Source organism: Bicyclus anynana, chromosome 21 (genome assembly GCF_947172395.1).
Source record: "Bicyclus anynana chromosome 21, ilBicAnyn1.1, whole genome shotgun sequence".
NCBI classification, from domain to species: domain Eukaryota; kingdom Metazoa; phylum Arthropoda; class Insecta; order Lepidoptera; family Nymphalidae; genus Bicyclus; species Bicyclus anynana.
Window position 1 is genome coordinate 6,254,158 of NC_069103.1, and position 15,850 is coordinate 6,270,007.

At 36.7% G+C, this 15,850-nt stretch overlaps 1 protein-coding gene across 1 annotated transcript in view; it reads right to left on the minus strand.

Moving 5' to 3' along the window:
• Positions 1 to 15,850, minus strand: part of LOC112056965 (uncharacterized) — an 83,260-nt gene that overhangs the window by 53,432 nt on the left and 13,978 nt on the right. The window lies entirely within an intron of this gene.

Consider the following 15,850-nt stretch of genomic DNA (forward strand, 5'->3'; position numbering starts at 1 on the left):
CGAATTAGCTGAAATTTGGTATTGAGATATATTATAGCATGGATTAACACATAGGCTACTTTTTATCCCGAAAAACTAAATTCCACGCGGACGAAATTCTTCGTCCGCGGGCGTCCGCTAGTAACCCATATACGGAGGCATGGCCCTGTAGTAGGCCTGTAATAAAATGGCTGTTAATAATGAGGATGCGAGCAAAAATAACACCAAAAGTACTATAAATTCATTTATAAATTAATTTGGAAAGACGGATTCAATTCCTAAAGCATAGTACGTACTAGGTATGTTGCATAACAATGATTCATTGGAGTTCTAGATGGCATCACGTGTTCCGAACGGTTACCGGCGCTCGGAGTGAAGGCAGAAGGTACTGACATCGCAGCTGGGATAATCCATCATTGTTCGTCGTGATGGATTGCGCAAATATCGACTATTTACTATACTTCCCTTTGCAAATACATTCCATCAATATGTTATTGTGCATTAGGCAAATTTTATCGCTCTGCCTACGATTGCCATTGTAATTTAATAAAAGTCAAATACTCTTTACTCACACACTGTTACAAAGATAAATGTTTTAAACGGGCTTCCAAAAATATTTATGAATTTCGAAAGATTCTAAATAAAAAAAATATGACACCACAATGATATCACATATGTCTTTAGAGGCAATAATGACACTACTACTATGTTAAATGTAGCGTGCCTTGTACTCAATCATAAATACCGTTTGAAGTGAACCCTAAGCACGCAAACTGCTGTGTAAACATTTTCTGTAAGAACGTTCGCTTCGATGTGAAGTTAAGGCAGTCGTTCCTAACTCGTCCCTACCAACGCTCGTGTTCTAGTATTCATTATAACCAGTCCGCTTAGTTAAGCCATTTTATGTATCTTAAAGTTATATCATTCGTGTGTGTTAATAAACATTAATTAGTTCATCTACTTGGTTTATTATTGGATTCCTGACAGAGGCACGCATTAACCTTCTTTAGCCCATTTATCAATCAAATCAGTTGCCACATAATCATCACCCATATTAAATAAGTAGTTAGATGCAGACACTTGATATATATTTTGAAATTGGTTTACTATTAGCAGGGCCGGACCATCCATACGGCGAACGGAGCGGTCGCTCCAGGGGCCAAATCCTAGGGGGCGCCTGGAGAGACATTCCAATATACGTTAGGCTACGAACTTTTCAAACGTCCCTAGTATATAATGTTAGGAGCAAACAGGAAAGGCGCCATAATTGGATCTCGCTCCATTCTAAAATTTACCTCGGGCCGGCGCTGACTATTAGCATACCTACTCCTGATTTATGTACAATTTAAATAAGTGTCATCATCTCTATTCAAGATTGTGCTAGAAATTGTTTTCATCATAGGTAATAAAAAAAACGCCAAAATCTTCGGATTTGTTTATTGAATCTACGAATATCTCGATCACGCCCGCTTAAAAAAGCCACATCATAATTTGTACATTCCCTTATAAGTTACAACGTCACAGACAAACTCAATAAGTTACAACGTCACAGATACCTACAAGAATTTTAAGTTAGGGCTGGGGTTTTTTTATTATTTTTTACACGTTAGCCCTTGACTACAATCTCACCTGATGGTAAGTGATGATGCAGTCTAAGATGGAAGCGGGCTAACTTGTTAGGAGGAGAATGAAAATCCACACCTCTAACGGTTTCTACACGGTATCGCACCGAAACGCTAAATCGCTTGGCGGTACGTCTTTGCCGGTAGGGTGGTAACTAGCCTAGACCTGGGCCAATTAAGAAAACTTCACTAGGCCCAGCCGGGGATCGAACCCAGGACCTCCGTCTTGTAAATCCACCGCGCATACCACTGCGCCACGGAGGCCGTCAAAATGGTTTATTGAATCTACGAGTATCTCGATCACGTCCACTTACAAAAAGAAGCCACATCATAATTCATAAATTCCCTTGCTACGATGTTACAGACAAACTCACAGATAAGTTAGGGCTGGGAGTAACACAAAGGATGACCAAAGTTAGAAATACCTAACTACTACTACTATTACGTATTCCGTGGCAACACATAGAAGTGTACTCATATAGGTACATTATATTGAACAGTAATATCTTGGGCGGGTGGCTCATCACAAATGCGCGTCACGCATGCCAAAGATACCGCAGTCGGCCTTAAATTTTCCTGTTTACCGACGATATAGGCGTAGTTAACCCACATGTACTCGCTACGTTTTTGTTATGGCCAAATTCACGTTGATCCTACTAATGTAAATGAAATTCTGTATAATTGGATGTTTGTTAATCAATCGCACTCTCTTCTTGGTGCATTCTTCATTGCTGAAGGCCGTGTCTGCAGTCCTTTCGATGCGTTTTTAATCATTCGCCTCCATACAGTCCGGTCTTCAGCTTTTCTAATGGCTGTTGTTACAGGGAGGCCGGTAAGTAACTTAACCTGGTCAGACCAGCGGGTACCCCCTCCACCTTGCCCACCACTATTAGTTTATCCAGGTTATCGGGAAGGCGACTCAAAGCCAAAGTAACTTAAAATCCTCTGGTAACATACAGTTGAACGTCTAGTGGAAATGTGAAGCTGTTTCAGTATCGAGATGTTTGTTCTTCTAGCGGTTCACGGTATACGAAGCATCCTTCTCCAACACCACATCTCAAAGGCATCTATTTTTTTTCTGTCTGTGGCCCTTATTGTCCAGGCTTCGCAGCCATAGAAATTGCGAAGACTGAAGTTCTAACTAGAGATCCGTGATAGACCAGTGGATATGACCTCTGCCTCCGATTTCGGACGGTGTGGGTTCGAATCCGGTCCGGGGCATGCACCTCCAACTTTTCAGTTGTGTGCATTTTAAGAAATTAAATATCACGTGTCTCAATCGGTGAAGGAAAACATCGTGAGGAAACCTTTACACCAGAGAATTTCTTAATTCTCTGCGTGTGTGAAGTCTGCCAATCCGCATTGGGCCAGCGTGGTGGACTATTGGCCTAACCCCTCTCATTCTGAGAGGAGACTCGAGCTCAGCAGTGAGCCGTATATGGGTTGATAAGGAAAGTTCTAACGAGTAACAATCGCACATACAGTTGGAAGGATATATAAGCCTGGATTATAGTTCTACGCCCTGCCCAAATAGTTCTACGATTATGTAGCCTGGGCTGTTTGAACCCCTGGGTTCCATTCTTGCTCGCTGGACAATTGTCATTATTAATACCCACTCCTGGCTAGTAAACTGCTAAGTTCTTCTAATTATGTAGGTACTTACTAATTTACAGGTATGTAGAAGTTATAATTTAAGACTATGAATTTATCTAATAAAACTCATAGTTACCTACCTAAAGAAAATAAACTGACAAAGGAGATCATTAATATTGGGCCCTTTTTGAAAGTGGCGGCCAACAAAAAAAAATGGCACGAATCGTTAGAACTTGCCATTTGGAGTAATAGCTAATATGACATAAAAGTTGTAGGAGGGTTTTGAACCAAGTTATACAGGTTCGACGTTTCGTTATTTCTATACATATATCAGCTTTTATACCTACCTAATTTATAAACCTAACAGTAGGCTTATACTAAGAATAAACCTGTCGTCGAATTTTTAAATAGAAGATTAAAAATGATCTATACATATGTATAAGGAGCTAATATTAAAACTACACTACTACAATAACGGATAACGAATAAGAAAGCTTCAATAAAATGAGCAACTTTGCTACTTTTAAAAAGTTCACAAAAGAAAACATGCTATATTTATACTGAGACGCTGACATCGTATCCATTTATTTTAGTCCTGAACTTTGCAAAATGGAATGCACCGCCATTGCAGGAATTTATGTTGAAACTTTAAATGGAAAATGTAGTAATTTGTCAGTCTGCAGTCACCTTAAAATCCGAGGTTAAGCGTTTAAAAAATAGGCAAGGTAAATAATACTAAATAACTTGGGTAATAGGTAGGTAACGTAATCCTTAAAAGAAAAACTTTCGACGCAAACATTTTTCCGGGAATTCTGATGAAACGGCGAAGGTTCTTTTTTGTTCCTTTCATTATATATTGAAGTATTACAAATGTGGAGGTACATAATCTGTTAGATAAGCTGTAAACACTTTTTTTACTTGTTTTTTGGTAATGTACATGACTAATTTATTTATTTTTTCTCGTAAGAATAGGTTTAGGGGTAATTACGATTATATAGGTTGTGCTTCACGATTGAGAAGATCAAAATCTATATTTTCCATTTTGTGCCACAAAAATGGAAGGGTGAAATTTTGTAACGAACTATCAGTTCGTTTATTAAGATATTTTATTGGGTAACATTTCAGTAAGGAGCAGAAAGAACCTCGTTTTGTGGATACTGCTGGCTGAAGTGCAGTAGTTATAGCAAAAACGTCCAAACTCCAGTCACCAGATGTTGGAACATCGTGAGGTTTGGTCGGTAGATATCCGATATAATTTATTGTCTCCCCTTAGCGAAAAAGTATCCAAGAGATTTTCCCCAGAAAATCTCCAGAAAAAAAACAGAGCTACATGCCCATTTGTTATGCCTATTGTAAAATACTACAAATACTCCTAGTATTTTTTAAGGTAAAATAGATGGCATAATAAAAGATTGCTTAATTTTTTAACACTTTTAGCTCCAATTGTTACTAACTACGTACGTAAGAACATCTTGGAATCTCAATTTGAACCACTTTCCGGTCTTCGATTAGGATAAAATTTTGCACACATGCTCCGAGTTCTGATGACAATACATGACTAGCTAAGAAATGTCATTACAAATTAAATATGACGGCCTCCCCAAGACGTCGGACTGGCTTTTGAAATCTACCCCCATGATTTGGATACCTAAGGGTTTGCTGTCAGGAATACGAAAAAAATAGTCACGTGACTTAAATCCAATATGGCGGACGTCCATCTTTTATTGCGTGCTTTAACCGTGTTTCAAAGTTTTTTATAAACTATTATTATTGGACAAAATGTTGCCATTTTATTTGTAATATTTAGTGCGTGCTAATAGCGTGTTTTTTAGTTTTTTAAACTATTTTATATTTTAATCCTTAGCTTGTAAAGTCGAATGTTTTGTATTCACAACATTGTATTGTCTAATCGATTTAAGTTTAACAAGTTCCACATAAACTGAAACAACAAGTAGGTACGTCCACAGGGAGCGATTGTGAAGCGGAAAACTAACAATATCACGGGAAACAATACAATACAGTTTGTATGAATGTTTGCTCCATTTTTCGCAGTTACACAGAAAATATGGGGGGGTAAAGTTTGCTGCATTGTGTTTCGTTGTTATCCCAAGGTAATTCCTATATTGTAAGGTCCAGATAACTGCCTTGTTGAACCGTTGGTTAGTACATGACAAGGTTGTGTGGTGATAAAAAGGATAACATTCATGCAGTCGAGGGCGAACCTTTTATGGTTTGTTAATTAATAGTTAAAGTCAGTCAAACTTCTGCCATAGACAAATTGGTAGGCAACTTTGTCTCCAGACTTTGTGGCTATAGAGCAAGAGCTTTGTGGTTAATTCTTTGCCTCATCATGCGGATTGACCGACTTCACACACGAAGAGAATTATGAAAATTCTCAGGTATGCAGGTTTCCTCACGATGTTTTACCTTCACCGTTTGAAACACGTGATATTTAATTTCTTTAAATGCACATAACTTTAAAAGGCACATAACTTGTAGACTATAATAATGATGAAAATTTGCTGGAAAAACTTGGACTAAAGTAGTAAAGTAGTAGTAGTAGTAGAGAGATCAGAATGGAGAAGGTTGGAGGAGGCCTTTGCTAATTGGTAAACGGACTTTCAGAAAGTAAACGACCACGAAGTATGTGGCAAGTTTTAAATAAGAAATATTCAATCCCTTCATTTTCACCCCCTTCTATTTTAGGGACAAAAAGTTGTACCCTACTGGACTACCCTTTGTTCAAGATCCCGTTTACCAAAATTCATCTTAATCGGTTCAGCCGTTTAATTGTATAAAGCTAACAGACAAACAGACTTACTATCGCATTTATAATATTGGAACAGATGATGAATGTCCAGTATTAACAACGCTTATAATTAGTGGAATAGCTGAGCTTTGCGAACGGATTTGCGATGTGAAATCCGTAAACTAACTCTATACACAAACATAGTTCCAGTTGCCGATTGTTAATCTACATATATTCTATTTCTTTGCTAATATTGTAGAGGTACAGTTTGTGGTATTTCCCCTATACGATAGGGGAACCGATTTAAAAATCCTTTTACTACTAGAAAGCCACAATATTTTTAAGTGTCATATTCGATATTTTATCCCGGTATTCTCACGGGAACAGGAGCTATGCGGGTGAAACCGCAGGGCGTCGTCTAGTACGAATTATCGCGAGAATAACAGCTTGCCACGTCTACGATTGCGCATTTATTTTTAATAGCAATCCACATTTACACTTGCACAAAACGGGGGTAGCACCGGCATTGTTTCCGTGATTACCCCGAGCAATTTGTTTCTCTTCACCATTCGATTCACTGAACCCAAAGCATACTATTGTTTAACATTATTTTTTCTTATTCGTTCCAACGTCACGAGGAAATGAAACAGTTTTCTATTGTTCCAAGTTATTCATCGTTACTGTGCCTTTTTAATATTAATTGCAAACCTCTGACATGTCTTTATGTTAAGCCAAAGCTGCTTCGTCGCAACCACTCTCTTTTTCTCAAGAGATGTAATACATTTTCACGACAAAAAGTATCATATAACCTTTTTCATAGTATGAACTCTAATGTCAAGTTTCATTTGAATTCATTCAGTAGTTTTGACGTGATGCGCGGTCGACGAAAAGACGGATAGGCAAAAATGTTGGCTTCAGTACCTTAATATTGCCCTCCAATAAAAAAAATCGAAATATCTTCAATGTAGACACGTCAGGATTGGACCTATTACACTTTTATTATAAGTATAGATTAGGCTATCTATTTAAAGGCTACATATTTAGCATATAGATAGCCTGAACCTAAACGTGGGACATTTAGAACAGAAATAGGAAAAATTGTTTTAAAAACTAAAAATACCTAATTTATAAAATCTACTACCTCTATTTTATTTAGAACATAGGTACTAAGAGTCAATAGCCAGAAAAAAAAAGATAGTTAAGTGACTTAATATTATTTTTCCTGCCTGCCATACAAAGCCTGTTAGACATACAAAGTCCTATGTAACTTTGTATGTCTAATAGGCTTGATTTTAGAACTAAAAACAGCAAAATAGAATAAATAAAAGTTAATTAGGAGTTAATAATACTTTTTGTCTGTTTAATGTGCAAATCCCATTAAAAATCAACTCACGTTTTATTCAGTGTCAGGTACTCATCTTGAAATATTGAACAATTGCCAATATTATCTTTACGAAGTCCCTGAAAACTCTCTCACACAGACAATTACCTCTTACGGCACCTGATATTGTACGGAAGGAAAATAATATAGGTAGCAGTAAGATGTTATGTTCTTTTTTAAAAAAATGAAACAGGTATTAAACTATTCATCGATCAATAATTTATAATACAACTAGCGGATGCCCGCGACTTCGTCCGCGTGAAATTCAGTTTTTCACAAATCCCGCGGGAACCATGTATTTTTCCGGGATGAAAAGGAGCCTATGTGATAATCCAGAGTAAAATCTATTTCTATTCCAAATTTCAGCCAAATCGCTTCAGTAGCCGCAGCGTAAAAGAGGAACAAACATACTTACACGCAAACTTTCGCCTTTATAATATTAGTGTGATATCAATACACATAAAAATTGGAAGTCTCTGTCTCTGTATTTTTAATAACTGTTTTTTCAAGTGCTTCCTTTTGACAGGATACTAAAATATAACAATATTTACCAGTTACCCTTCAACGTAATATTTTACGTATGACAAGCTATCCAAACCAATCTATTTTAACATGACCAGCAGGTCGTATAGGTACCCACTGCAGTGGAAGGTCGTTCAAATATCCTAAACAAAAACGTTTTCATCTTTCACTACTCAGGTACCGGTCAGGCGAGACAGCTGTGTCGATATTGGTTTTATGCTAATGCCTATTGACTCAAAAGAGAGGCAGCCCCTTCAGAGTTTCCATTTTCACAGATAAAATCCAACGGATACTTTATTATTCCCGTTTAAAGGCTCATCCGAAAGCGATCTTTTGAAGAATGGAATCATATGATAAAAGACTCAATAGGCAACTTTTGCTGGCTTCTTAAAATGCTAAATCTGCACAGATTTACTTTCATCTTTGAGTTATTGGAGAATCCAAGTCGAATGAATCGAAGAAGGGTTGGATGATTGGACAGCAAAACCTGGTTTAGCAACTTTTATCTTAGCCTAACACTTCCTAGAGAAATCCGAGAATTTATACATAGCCTTTCTTGAGTACTGTTTACCAACAAACAAATTGTAAATGAGGGTATAAGTCACTAGTCATTTCACAACTAATAATAATTATAATTAACTTGTTCATTTTATGAAAATAAATTAGAATAATAAGCTTAGAACAATTAGATATGGCTAATATATTTTAAATAACATTTTATAAACAAACCATACATAATTAAAAAATAAATAAGTTATGAAATGACATGCGTTTTCTACCTTCATTTCTAATTTCTTTGTTGGTAAACAGTATTCATCAAGAAAGGCTGGACTATAGTAACTTTGTACCACAGAACAGACATCGCTAAAAGCTAACGCTTTCTTTGTACCATCAAACTGTGCATTATGATATATCTAAGTGCGAAGTTGAAAATTACAGCTGAGGCGATATTGCAAGCTCGAGCCAGTTGCGAGAGCTTTAGTAAGGAAGCAGAGGCTGTAATTATGAAAGACAGGCTGACAGATAAATGACACTTGACGTTTCTAACAGCTTCTAGTTACTCTGATTAATGTAAGATGGCGCTATTATCTAATCCTCCGACATGTGTATAACATAGATTTTACACTTCTTGAACTCGACATAGTAGACAATATTTAGGTATGTGATGTTTAATATTTATTCAATTTTATAAAGTTTTGCAATAATATTAAAACTCCGTACCTAAATATCTATAACTACATATTATAAAAATTAAAAAGAAAATATACTTAAAAATTTAAATTATATCTAAAGGCTCAGGCGTCGTAGAATTCGTCCGAATCTACGATTATAGTTAAAGTGCCCAGAAGGCTGGCAGTATTGCCACGTTGTATGGCAATACTAATTCTTTGGCCTAAATATAGGCCAGCCTTCTGGTCACGGGAGGTGTCGATTAGGTATTATTTGATTTAATGACTTTCATTGTTTTTTTTTTATTCATTACATGTTAACCCTTGACTACAATCTCACCTGATGGTAAGTGATGAAGCAATTTAAGATGGAAGCGGGCTAACTTGTTAGGAGGAGGATGAAAATCCACACCCCTTTCGGTTTCTACACGACATCGTACCGGAACGCTAAATCGCTTGGCGGTACGTCTTTGTCGGTAGGGTGGTAACTAGTCACGGCCGAAGCCTCCCACCAGCCCGATTTGGACCAATTAAGAAAATCTCAATCGGCCCAGCCGGGGATCGAACCGAGGACCTCCGTCTTGTAAATCCACCGCGCACACCACTGCGCCACGGAGGCCGTTTATTAATATAAAATATTTGCTACAAGTAGTCTATAACATGCCCCTCAAAAAAGTTTCAAGATAAATTCACCGTAATAACCTCGCTTGTGAAGATTGTGGCTTAGGCCACCCTTAGGCTATGTACTAAATTAGGTACATGAATATTTATATAAACATGAATATTGTATAATTATATTACTACAAAGGACTTCCAGCGTAATATCATTAGCCTCGATTGAGTTAATATTAAGAGCAGGCCAATTTGTATAGTTATCCACGTCTAGGTCCACTTAACATACAACTCAAACATTCTGATTGATAAATTGTGTTTGGGCAGTACCTACCGGTTTATTGATATAACTTATTTACAAGTGACTACTTGCTAGCTTCGTTGAATCAATGGTTAGTGGCTTAGGATCACAAGGCTCTGGGCTACACTACCTCCGAGTGCTTTAAGCTTTACTAGTGGATGCCCTTAATAACTTCTCTCTTTTTCCCAACAGATCCCTTCACTGCTCTGCTCCTATTGATCGTAGCGTGATGAAAAGTATACAATAACCTGCCCAGGAGTATGAAGAATAATTGTACCAAGTAACGTTCAAATCCGTCGAGTAGTTTTTATTTCTATATGTTTTCATTCTCTGCCATTTTAGGGTCTTATTTTGGTTACAGTTTGATTTGTTAATTAAATTGTCCTGACAAATGTTGTGAATCACATAACCTGTGTTCGATATTAGCTTTCTTATTTTTGTAATCACATATGAGTTTGCTAAAATTCTTAAATCGCCTAACTGAATTAAATACTTTGTGTACCACACCGCTTCCAAGTCAGTTAAATTTCTCAACGTTCAAGTTGGGAAGTTGATATAGATGATGATAGAGAGTACTTCAAAGATGTATTTCATAATATTTTATGACCGACTACTTATGGCGACAGGTGTCCACATATTCGCGTCGTAAGTAGGTATCGGATCGATGCGGATCAGTGGACGTGGAGTGGAGTACGACTTTCTAAACAAAGAATACTACAATCCGCTTGATGCGATGAGTCCGACACTTACGATGCGGATATGTGGACACCTGCCATAAGTAGTCATAAAATATTATGAAATACATCTTAATATATAAATACGAAAGGCCATATTGAAATCTCGAAAACCGCTTGATGTACAAAGCTGAAATTTGGCAGGGAGGTAGTTTATAGTTAGCAGGTATCCACTAAGAACGGATTTTGCGATAGGACCGGATTAAAGAGGTTTAAGGGCGGACGAAGTCGCGGGCGTCCGCTAGTAATTTCATATCGACGAAATCGCGGGCATCAGTAGTAGATATCAAATCCAAACTAAACATTAAATGTAACAACTCCAGAAACCAATTACAATAGATAATCGGTTTAAGCTAAATCTACTTTAGTAATATTCAGTAAACTGAACTAAGTTAATATTATTAAACCAATATTTAATTTACCCGGTAATACCAGGAATATAAAGGCTGGTAAAATTTATTAGATTACTACGTACCTACCCTTTAAATTGTCCTGAAGTATTGGTAACCAAAATAAAAGAGTAACAATTGTAGTTTTTATGCGGGCAATATTTTTACTAGTCGTACTAGTTTCTTTTTTTATTCTATACAAGTTAGCCTTGGCTACAGTCTCACCTGATGGTACCTATATGATGATGCAATCTAAGATGGAAGCGGATGTTAGGAGGAGGATGAAAATTGACACCCCTTTCGGTTTCTACACGACGTCGTATCTCTTGGTTAAAGCGTAAAGTTATGCAGTTTATAGCCTTCTTTGTTAAATGGACTATCTATCTGTCTAGAAGAGTTTATCGGTTTAACCATTCGTTCCTGAGATTATGGCGTTCATACAGACTAATTCTTCAGCTTTTTCTATAAGAATATTCTAAAGAGGTACAGTTTGAGGTATTGTAAGGGGTAATCTCTGGATCTACTGAACCGATTTTAAAACTTCTTGTACCACTAGATCCACGTTCTTTTACCCCTTTTTTAAGAAGAATCTTTGGAACATAAACTCGGGTGAAACCGCCGGGCGTCCGCTAGTAATCACAGTAATATTAAAAAGCGAAAAGTAAGGTGTAAGTGTGTATGTTTTTTCCTCCTTTGCGCTACGGCTACTGAAGCGATTTGGCTGAAATTTGCAATGGAAATAGATTTTATTCTGGATTAACACATAGGCTACTTTTCAAGCCGCAAAATTCCATAGTTCCCGGGATTTGTGAAAAACTGAAACCCACGCGAACGAAGTCGCGGGCGTCCGCTAATTATATATATAGTAGGTAATACTAACTACTACAAATACTAATGTCCTTCAGCCAGTAACACGCACCTCGAGGTAACTGTCGATAAAGTTTTCACTTCCCCTCCCACAGCCTACTTAAAACTATCACGGAATACAAAAAGAGCGATCCATTGATGAACCGTTACTATTTATCTCCTTTATGGTCTAAGATCCGGCATTAGAAATAATATAACCTCATCTGTTATTCATTATTGATAAGAAATAAATATTAGTTATAGTTCATGACATTGCAAATAGGTTGCCCAGTTACATTGCGGCCCAACACATTTTTATACAAAATCTAGGAAACCATGAACTATAAAAGGCAATCTAATACAGTTAAATTAAGCATAAAGTAAGCTTCAGTCAGTATATTAGACAACTTAATAACTGATGAGGTTATATAAATATAATAACACTAGCGGACGCCCGCGACTTCGTCCGCGTAAAAATTGATGTAAACTTCTCTACCTCTACCTTATCCTGCTCGTAAACCTACCCAACCCTACCCTACCCTACCCCTACCTTACTCCTACCCTACCGCTAACGCTAACCCTTCCTTCACCCCACCTTACCCTACCCTAACCCTACCCGTAACCTATCCATACCCTATCCTACCCTACCCCTAATCTACCCCTACCCTACCCCTACCTTATTCCTACCCTACCGCTAACCCTAACCCTTCCCTACCCCTACCTTATCCCTACCCTAACCCTACCCTACCCGTACCCTACCCCTACCCTACCCTACCCCTATCCTACTCCTCCCCTACCCTATACATTCCATATCCTTCCCCTACCTCTACCTTGCCCCTACCCTACACTACCCCTACCTTATCCGTACCCTACCCTACCCTACCCTACACTTTCCCTAAATTACCCCTACCCTACCTCTATCCTACCCCTTCCCTACCTCTATCCTATCCCTACCCTCAGCAAAATTGGTCCAGCCTTTTGTGCGTGATGCAATGACCAAAAGACTATAATTTCCCAAGCGACTTCTATGTTAATACTATAAAGAGGTAAAGTTTGTGTGGTTGTCGGGGGTAATCTCTGGATCTACTGGACCGATTTGGAAAATTCTTTTACCAATAGAAAGCTACATTATTTGCGAGTGTCATAGGCTATGTTTGGTCCTCATATTCATACGGGAACGGGAACCACGTAATTGAAACCGCGGGCGTCAAATAGCGGCATTTCTGCGACTTTCAGAAATTTTGTATTATCTCCGAAACTATATAACTAATTAACATACTGTAAAGGGCAAATCTTATCTCTAAAATATCCTTGTGATTATTAAATAATTTATTTTGATAAGGATTTAAGTTTAGTTGTGTAAATAATGACGTAAACCTTAGTTTAAAATTTAAATAATTTATTAAAGTACTAAAGGTACTATATCTGCTAAAATATAAAAGATAGATATATGGTGTCGCGGACGTTTTTATAGAACTTTTAAAGGTTCAAAAAGCCTCCATACATTTATTTCAGTTATACGCAATGGTTGAGGCAGCGCATGCGAATAAGTAAGTTTTTCGGTCTGACCTGTAAGAGAAAACCCGCGATATCTCAGTAGTTATATATGATATAAATATAAAATATAGCCTATAGCACTCCCCGATAACGTAGCATTCTATTGGTGAAAGAATTTTTAAAATCGGTCCAGTAGTTCCGAAGATTACCCCATTTCAAAAAATTGTTACAAACTTACAAACTTACAAACTTAACCTCTTTATAATATTAGTATAGATAACTGTATATCTGGCAACCCCACAGTTGCAGTGTGAAAGCAGGCAACCTTTTTACAGGTTTTTTTACAGGATTTCTGTTAATTGGATCATCTTAATGATAGAAAAATAATTATTGCATTCAAAGCTTCTTGTACAAAACAAATAAAAACATTATTTACAAATATCGTATTACAGTCCATTGGTAATTTAATCCGTAATGTTTAAGAAAATTTTTTTGAAAAATCCGGAAAAAAAATGTAACTTGGTCACCCTAGAGATTTTTGGAAAACTATTCAAATTAGTTTTAGATAATTAGGTGGTATATGTACCATTTGTGTTTTATCCATTAATTACGGGACACGCTGTATATCATTTTGAGGGTATATTTCTTATGCCGGATCTCGTACTATAAATGTTGGAACTTGTTTTGTACCTGAGCGTTTGTTTTCTATTTTCACCCTCAGGTAATAAGGGCTGAGTGTTTCCTATTTGTGGTGTTTTCGGTTGACTGAGTTTATTTTTGGAATGTAATTCACTAAATGTGTAGTGAATAATTCACTTCATCACGGCACCTATCCATTTTGTAACTTTCCGATTTGGCTTTTCGTTACGCCAGCAACCCACGATCAAGCGCACTGTCGAGTCTGCAGGGATTAGGGATGTGCGCATTGAAAAAATATCGATATATCTGTAACATATAAAATATGTTTTATACATCAGTACTGAAATAGCCAAACATTTAAAATGAAATTGTATCAACACCAATGATATCGTTAATCGACACACATAAATTGCATTAAAATAATGTTTGCGTTTACAAAGTCGCTTTCAGAAAATAAGCTCGTCACTAGGGTTGCCAACATTTTTTCAGAAAAATATAGTATTTTTCAGATTAAGCTACAAAAATATATAGTAGGTACACTTAAGTAAATATTATTTACGTATTATTTATTTATTAGTATTTTATGTAATAAGCAAATCAACATTAAAAAAAACAATATATTTATGTACTCTTGTTGCATTTTCCAAGATTTATTTGTCAGAAATAAGAGTGTCATTTGCTTTTTCAGATTTGATTATTATATTTTTTTTCTAGTTTGTTCGGTTACTTATTTTTAATTATGATTATTGTTTAGAACTCAGCAAGCTCGGATAAGCTAGATGCTAGTGCATCTGTCAAAAAATAATGATTTTGGCAGATGTAAAGGAAGCAAGTTTTAAAATAACAAATTTGTCTGTTAGATTTCAGTGTTCAAAATGTAGTATTTTTGCGTACTTTGTTTCTTCAACAGTACATGGTACGTCGACTCGAAATATAGTACATAACTATATATTATAGTACGGTTGGCAACCCTACTCGTCAACTAACTTTGACATTGGTTTTCCATAGAAGATACCTTATGCTAGACATAACCAAAGGCCATTAAAATAAAGAGAATTAAGTACCAAGTTCTACACTAAATTTTAGTACATTACCATGTCAGGCAGCTAAGACTGTTATTTATAGGATACGAGGCGTTATCACGTCATACCCTTTTGTATAATTTATTAAGCTCTTTATAAAATACTCGTACCTGAATATCTACCGTCCGGTGTGCCTTTGATTCTACTGTAGTCAGTTTTTGGACATTCATTTTTGGTGTTTGTGTAGGCAAGGGATTTATTTTTTCTGACGTCCGTATAATTTCTGCCAGCTCTTGGTGGTTTCGAAACACTCGCACTGTATGTAGCTAACGTATTTGCCAGCGTATATTGACCAACGTAGGTATATATATTCTTTCCAGACGCTTCGTATTCCATGGACAGCCAAAAGAACTTTAACTTTATGCCAAACACGTGATAATTATCTCAGTTAAATTGTTTTGAGGTTAAAATCTGAGGGTTAAATTTTGTCCTATGTTACCCGAGCTATTATTATAAATTTTTTGACACCCACCTTTGACACCATTCAGTAAAATCATTTCAGTAGTTTAGACACTTCGGTGAAATATACACGCATATATACATAGATTGCCAAAATCATCACCCTTACTTCTGGATTCGCCGTAGTGGGGTAAAAATAGAGAAGGGGCGACAATTGGCGATGAATGGTGTGGCGGCACTCTGTCTGTTCCAGCTCTGTGTCGGGAAATAATACTAAACGGATTTTCATAGTTATTTCAACAAATATTTCAAGGCTACTTTGGAATTTGTATTGCT